Below are 7,899 nucleotides of genomic sequence, written 5' to 3' on the forward strand. Positions count from 1 at the left end.
TGGGACAGAGAGAGACAGAGCATGAATGGGCGAGGGGCAGAGAGAGAGGGAGACACAGAATCAGAAACAGGCTCCAGGCTCTGAGCCATCAGCCCAGAGCCCGACGCAGGGCTCGAGCTCACGGACCGCGAGATCGTGACCTGGCTGAAGTCGGACGCTTAACCGACTGCGCCACCCAGGTGCCCCTGAAATCAAATATTCTTAAGCCATGTCTCAAGTTTGTGGTTCTCAAGCAGATACAGGTGTGGGAGGAAGGAAAGTGCCATTAGGTTGTCCCAGAGCTGAGTCACTCCCCCTGCCACGTGGCAGGCCTTTGTCTCCACAGGACAACACTCTCTCCGTGTCTTTGTTTCAGAGTTCATGTTCATTTCATTGTGGAGTAAATTTTTAAATTGTAGCTGCTTTTTCCCTTTTAGTGAAATATCCTTTTTTCCTTATATTGAAATATGCTTGAATATTTTACTTGAAAATTGTTTTAATAGCAAAGCTATCATTAAATTAATCTGTTTGGAATGAAATTCAGCCATTGTCAGGAGAGTTGCCCTGATTGAGTGCATTTGATGATGTGTGTGTCTGTTTCCTTTTGCTCTAACTGCTTTTACTTAAACTCTAACCCTTGAGTTGATATTCAGAAACTCTTTCTAGACCATCATTGTTTTGAGTGATAAGGCAAGAGAATGTCAAAGGGATTACAAGAAACAATCCTGTGGGGATCACTGCTATGGGGCAGGATTTATGTATTAAATATTTAGTTTGGCCAAATTTGGAGAATAAGTTAAAGGAAAAAAGGCTTACATATGATACATCTAATCATTGTATTGGAACATTTTGTAAGTTAATATGCTGTGTTTAGAATCTTTCCTTTTTTGTGGGGGAGGCAGGGTGGAGCAGCGAGGGGGCCACTGTTGCTCTACCACACACACTTTTATTCACAGAACAGTTTGGTCTCCTGATACACAATGGAACCCATGATTTCAGATTGACAGCACATATTCAAATCTAAACACAGTTTACATGTTTTAGCTTGCTAATTATATTTTGAAGATATTAAATGCTATTAACAAATTTCTTATTTTTTTAACCACTTGAGACTATGCCTGTGTTTTAAAACCTTATATGAAACTTTTCTAAAACAAATTACTTTTATTTTTCACATTGCACAGGGCATATTTTCCAAAAGGGGTAAATTTGGGGTTCTTAGAAGTCAATAATCCTGAGACTAAGATTTGCTTTTCCTGACTATCCACTTTTTGTTCAATCCATTTGAATTTTGTTGCCCTCCAGTTTCATTATTGTGTTTATCCAGTTATAGAAAGTGAGATACTGATGAGTACTTTGAAATTGTTTAGTAAAATATTATATGAAATATGAGTTTTTTTGTCATTATTTATCATCAGGAATATCTGTATCCTATCAAATGCTGTTGCTACCATATTGCTAACCTAGTCTTTAAGGGAAGCTACAAATAGCTTAAAAGGGGATACTTGTAAATGTTTGGAATATTAATAGCACGGTAACAGAATATAGCAATGTGAATCAAGTTAAATAAATTACCGATATATATATATATATATATATATATACACACACACACACACACATATATGTGTATGTGTGTGTGTGTGTGTGTGTGTGCATACACAGTAAATGTATACAGTTTGTTATACATAGTAAACTCCATTTCATTTACAGTCAACTTTGTACTTTGGATTAATTTGCCCCTACTTTCTGTGAGCAGTGAGGCAGAGCAGCACCCCAAGTCTGATATGCATATCTGTCTTTAAGATATGTTGACAGGATAAAGAGGGAGCTATGACTGAGATTTAACTTACATACTTTATATATAAAGTGGATGAAAGGGTTTGCTCAGCAAATTAACAAAGGACATGAAAAATAGGTCAGGCAAGAGACTTAGTTTTTTTCAAGAATAATAGCAAAACCAGCCTTTTAAAGTACCAAAAATATCTTTTACTGAAACAACCTTTTGCATACAACAGTGTACTGTTTAGATTTCAATGAAGTAGAGAAAGAATGCATATATTGAGATTACCTTTCTCCCAGTAGTGAACGTAATAAAATTATGCCTTCAAATGTAATCTTTGATTTATTTTTTTGTTACAGAATATACCCCCATTTATTTACAAATAAAAGACCCCACTGTAATCTTTATGCTCCAGGATGAAATGGAGCTATAGGCTGTCCTACTTCAGTGATCTTAGAAGGTAATTGCAGGAATTTGAAAGATCTTAATAGTTTGGGCTGAAGGTGTCTTGGGAGGAAAGAAGCAAGTATTAGACACATCTAGCTTTATCCTGTCTTCTTTCCACTGGGTTCAGGCCAAGCCTCAGGATTTCTTAATCCATTCAGGCATTATAAACAAGGCCACTGTATGGTAGAATATGGGGATGATGATGAAATGGACAGGAAGTGATTTTAACAAATGAGGCAGAAAAAGCGAGTGCATCTTGCCTGATATTTTTGAAATCTCATTTTTGTAAAATGTATTTGTGAGATACACATTTCTGAAAAATACTTTTTTTCATGGTAATGTAGACACATTTCTTCTGTTGGCTACAGTTCATCTTTTAAAATGGGAATCTTCATTTATTTGAGATTTTCAAAATTGGGTCTCTATAGGGCCTAAGGTAAAACAGATTAAATGTTACCAAAGTTAGTTTGAAATATTTTGCTGTATTAAAAGCTTACTACATTGACTTTATCCATGCCACAGTCAAAATGCATCAAATCATATTGGCCTAGCGCTGAAGTAGCACAGGAGCTTTCAAATAGAGTATGAGCCTCTCTGCTGCCTTGGAATTGAACAACTTGAACCAGAAATCTATAGAACTAGAGGTGGGTACTTTTAATTATTCACTGCAAATATGACCTTTGTCCAGTCTCTATTGTCCATCTGTATGTCATGTAGTATCAAGATAGCATTCAATGAGATTCCACAAGATTCTGCCGCACGTACCTAAAGGTACAGCAGAGTCCAGACTTCATCCTTCTCCCTTAGAGACTTGAATGGCCTAGGGGTCCCACTCCTTTCCAGAACCTATCTTCAGCCATGAGTTTTGGCCTAGCCTTTTGATTCTTGAAAGATCCTCCTACAGTTTGAACTTGTAACTTATATTTGAGAAAAGCTGAGTCAGGCCAATTGGATATATTTTTCCCTCTGTGAGATTTTTCTTTTGTGACTTCTGTGTCACGTTGGTTCATTTTAACTAGTCAAAACAAGTTTTTGATTGTCATGCTTCTTCAGGGTTAGGCTTTGAAAATCAAGCTGTATTCTTCCCTATGCATCATTGACAATCACCAACAATAATAATTACAGATCATAATTATCTTGTGGCAATTATCTGGCTATTTTGATAAGTATGATCTTCTTAGTAGAAAGAATGCATCTTGATTTCAGAAACCTTCAGGGCAGAATATAATGTTGAGCCTGATCTTTATTCTGATGGCTTGATTGGACAGCCATGATGGGGAAGTGCACAGGCAGCCAAAGAGTCATTCTCAGAGCATGTAGTTTCTCTTCACAGATGGGAGTACTCACGGAGAATAAGACAAAAGAGCGCTTTTCACATTGTGTTTTCTCTGGAACAGCATGGTCTATGAGGGCAGAAGTTACAGGACTGTTAAAAGATGTTCCACATGCTGCCAGAATGTATCTTCATTCTTCCTGAAAGTGCGGATTGCGTAGAGCTTTCTTTCTTCTTTCCTTCCCTCTCCCTCTGTCCAGCTTTTTATGTTTTGAGTTTTGATCAGTTTAAATGTTAGAAAACTCTCTTTGAAGTGAAAAAGGAAACAGCGAGTGTGCACATGATCTTGCCTGATTTTCCATGTGGTGAAGGCCAGTTTTCCCTGTCTGTCTCTAGTGGGCAGGTCCACATGGCCCAGGCTTCAGGAAGAGTGGGACAGTAAACTTCCAGTTCCCTGACTTTTTAATCAAATACATGGTGAAAGCCTTTAACTCTATTTTGATAATTCCTTAAATGTTACTCTAAGCATGTGACATAGGAAATTATGGCAAATCTCTATCTTCCCTTTTGCCAATTAGATGTTTTAGCTCCTTAAATTACATTTTTTAAAGAATCATATAGCATTTTCTCAATGTACACAAATATTTTAGCTATTACTTTTTATGAACTTCTAAGTAGTAGATTTGAAATTCTATAATGATTGAAGCATGTTTTAATTAATTTGCGTTTTATTGAATATGAGTCAGTATTTTCTTTGGATGCTTAATGTGGTGACTTAATTGTCATCATTGCTTTTACTTTCCTAAGAATAGTGGCTGCTTTTGTTCTCCCTTATGCAAAGGGTGCTAAAAGCGAGGTCTGTGAAGTCTTCAAATACCCATGGCTCTGACTGCCCTTCAGTTACCTCTGGAGATAGAATTACAGGGCTTGGTTGCCATGGTGTTCCATCAACACACACTTTTTTATTCGGCTGTTAAAGAGGATGCAGGATATGGTGTGTCATAATTAAAGTTACTTCTTTTGGTTCAGAAATAAGGGACAAGTTTAATAGTGTCCCCAAAAAGTTGAAATATCACCAAACACTTTTGTCCACAAAACCTAATGCAGCTTTCATTGAGAAATCTAGATCATTAACTCTTTTGGAAGCATTTTAGATTAATAGGAGTTTTTCGAGTCATGTAACCAAGGCTTGCAGCGAAGTTTATTAGAATTTTGCTTTTAGTGGGTCATTTTAGAACTGAAAACAGTATTGTTTTTTAGTTTTTTAATGTTTATTTTTGAGAGAGAGAGAGAGAGAGCACGAGTGGGGGAGGTGCAGAGAGAGACGGAGACACAGGACTCAAAGCAGACTCCAGGCTTTCAGCTGTCAGGACAGAGCCCGATGCAGGGCTCAAACCCACAGACTCACGGACCGTCAGATCATGACCTGAGCCAAAGTTAGCCGCCCAACGAACTGAGCCACCCAGGCACCCTGAAACCAGTATTTTTTAATTGAAGAAAGGCACAGTATTTTTTAATTGAAGAAAGGCACAGGAGAGCTGGGTCTGGAATTCAGATCCCAACTTTCAGTTTATTTAGTTTTGTGCCAGGCATGAAAATAAAGCAAGTCCATGCTTTGGGTCTTCTGAATTTTTTTGTATTTTTGAAGCTAAAGCTCATTTATTAACATTCTTTACCCTCTCTTCTGCTGATGCCTTCCATCTTCTTTTGGCTTTTAACTTTATAATTTTTCTTTAATTCTTTCAGTCTACGATTTTCATCCTTCTCTCTTTAAAGTGGCAGGAAGGGGAAAGAGTAGCTATTCCATTATTTCATATTTGGTTACAGAAAAGAAACATTGCTTCTTTTCTTGTGCTCCAGCTTCATTTCCCTCAGCATGTGACACAGGAAGATTTGCCCAGGGCCAGGCAATGCTGGCATCTTATTGCTATCCAGGTTGACTTTGGCAAAGCAGTTAGTAGCTAATTTCAAACACCTAAATCCATACTGGAGAGCAAGTAATCAAAACTTCGGTAATTAGATCTAGTCTTTATACATCTGCACATTTAATATTTCATATATCCAAAGAGGATTTGACCTTAGGAAATCCCACATTATCCCCTTGGTAAAAGGGAGTTTGCTTTTTCCTTTTGTTCCTGTGTGGAGGGTTGCATTAGTGGTCATGATGTCTGAGCCTGTATCTGTTGCATACTTAGAGCCAGCTCAGATTGGAATTTTCCATTTACTTGGGTGCCTATCACTGGAATATCTGAAGCGATCATAAGCTGGCATTTGTGGAAATTTTTAGTACTGATAAGTTCAGTATATCCCTCATTAAGAACAGGTTTCACCAAAGGACAGAGGTTGGCTTTACTGAGTCCCAGGAAAATGACCAAATTTAAACCCTGGCACATCATACACCAGTGAACGGTTATGCAGTATGGTGTTGCAGAGAAAAGCTGTATTCTTCACAGTGTTGTCTGGTTATATACTTTCTGTGCAGAGAGACGTGTTCAGACATTAGTGGACCTGATAGTCTAAAACTTGCTGTGCTGCATTTGCCTTGTGTCCTTCCATCACTCACATAGCACACATGCATCCTTCACAGCTGAACAGCAAAGGTGTTGAGAACCAGATATGCTCTTGTTCATAGGCAGCAGCCCCTCTGTCAGAATGCAGAGCACTGGGCAGGTTGCCACATCTGGCCTCACTGCCTCTGTTGCTGTGTTTGGCTGAAACACTGGCAGGCAGAGACTAGCCCATGGAGAAAGAAACATCAGAGTGAGAAATGGAGAGCACCAAACTATTCTTTCCTGGGGTTTCCACATTTTGTTTCTAAGACTATAAGAGACACACACACCCTGTTCCCTGCCCTGCAATGTGGTTCATTAACCAGAAAATCTGTATATGTCTATAATAATGTAGGGAGAAACATGTGTTTTACATAAAACCTATGGGAAGGAAATTTTAGGGCTGGTGATTTAGTTTTTACCTTGACATTGGATACTTCAAACCTACATTGTGCTAGTTGCCAGAGCATTAAAATCAGTGACTATTTTTCTCCAGTTTTATTGAGAAATAATTGATATGCATCACTCTATAAGGTGTACTGCATGATGGTTTGATTTGTATATATTGTGAAATGCTCCCCACAATAGGTTTAGTTAACATTCATCATCTCATATGGACAGAATAAAAAGAAAAAACAAAGTGATGAGAGACAACACTCTTAAAAACTTATCATAGGGCAGAGTTAGCTGCAGTCATCAGGTTGTGTAGTACATCCTAGTGCCTAATTTATCTAATAACTGAAAGTTTGTACCTTTTGAACGAGCTTCCTCTAATTCCCCTCCCTATACTCTACCCTCCCACCTCCACCAGTAACCTATAAACCTGATCTCTTTTTCTATCACTTTGGTAGGGTTTTGTTGGTTGGTTGCTTTTTAACATTCCACATATAAGTAAGATCATATAGTTTGTTTTTCTATGACCTATTTCAATTAGCAAAATACCTTCAAGATCCATCCATGTTGTTGCATGTGATAGGATTTCCTTTTTTTTTTAAAATGGCTGAATAATATTCACTGTGTGTGCATGCATATATTAGCACCACCACCACCCCACCATCTTTATTCATTCATCCATTGATGGACACTTAGGTCGTTTCCATGTCTTGCCTATTGTAAATAATTCTGCTAGGATCATAGGGGTGCATATATCTTTGAGTTAATGTTTTCATATATTCCTTTGGATATATTCCCAGAAGTGGGATTACTAGATCATATGCTAGTTCTATTTTTAATTTTTTGAGGATCCAGGGGAGCCTGGGTGGCTCAGTCGGTTGGGCGTCCGACTTCAGCTCAGGTCATGATCTCACGGTTTGATTTCGAGCCCCGCATCGGGGTCTGTGCTAACAGCTCGGAGCCTGGAGCCTGGAGCCTGCTTCGGATTCTGTGTCTCCCCCTCTCTGTGCCCCTCCCCTGCTCATGCTCAGTCTCTATCTCTCAATAATGAATAAATGTTAAAAAAATTTTTTTAAATAAAAATTTTTTGAGGATCCTCCATACAGTTTTCCATAGTGGCTTGCTCCAATTCACAGTTCCACCAGCAGTGCATGAGGGTTCCCTTTTCTCCACATCCTTGCCAGTACTAATTGTCTCTTGTCCTTTTGATGATGGCCATTCTAACAGGTGTGACATGACATCTCATTGTGGTTTTAATTTGCACTTTCCTAATGACTAGTGATATTGAGCATTTTTTCATGTACCTGTTGAGCTTTCATATATCTTCTTTGGAGAAATGTTGGAGTTCTTTGCCCATTTTCTTTTTTTTTTTTTTCAACGTTTTTATTTATTTTTGGGACAGAGAGAGACAGAGCATGAACGGGGGAGGGGCAGAGAGAGAGGGAGACACAGAATCGGAAACAGGCTCCAGGCTC

Source organism: Felis catus, chromosome D3, assembly GCF_018350175.1.
Source record: "Felis catus isolate Fca126 chromosome D3, F.catus_Fca126_mat1.0, whole genome shotgun sequence".
Taxonomy (NCBI): domain Eukaryota; kingdom Metazoa; phylum Chordata; class Mammalia; order Carnivora; family Felidae; genus Felis; species Felis catus.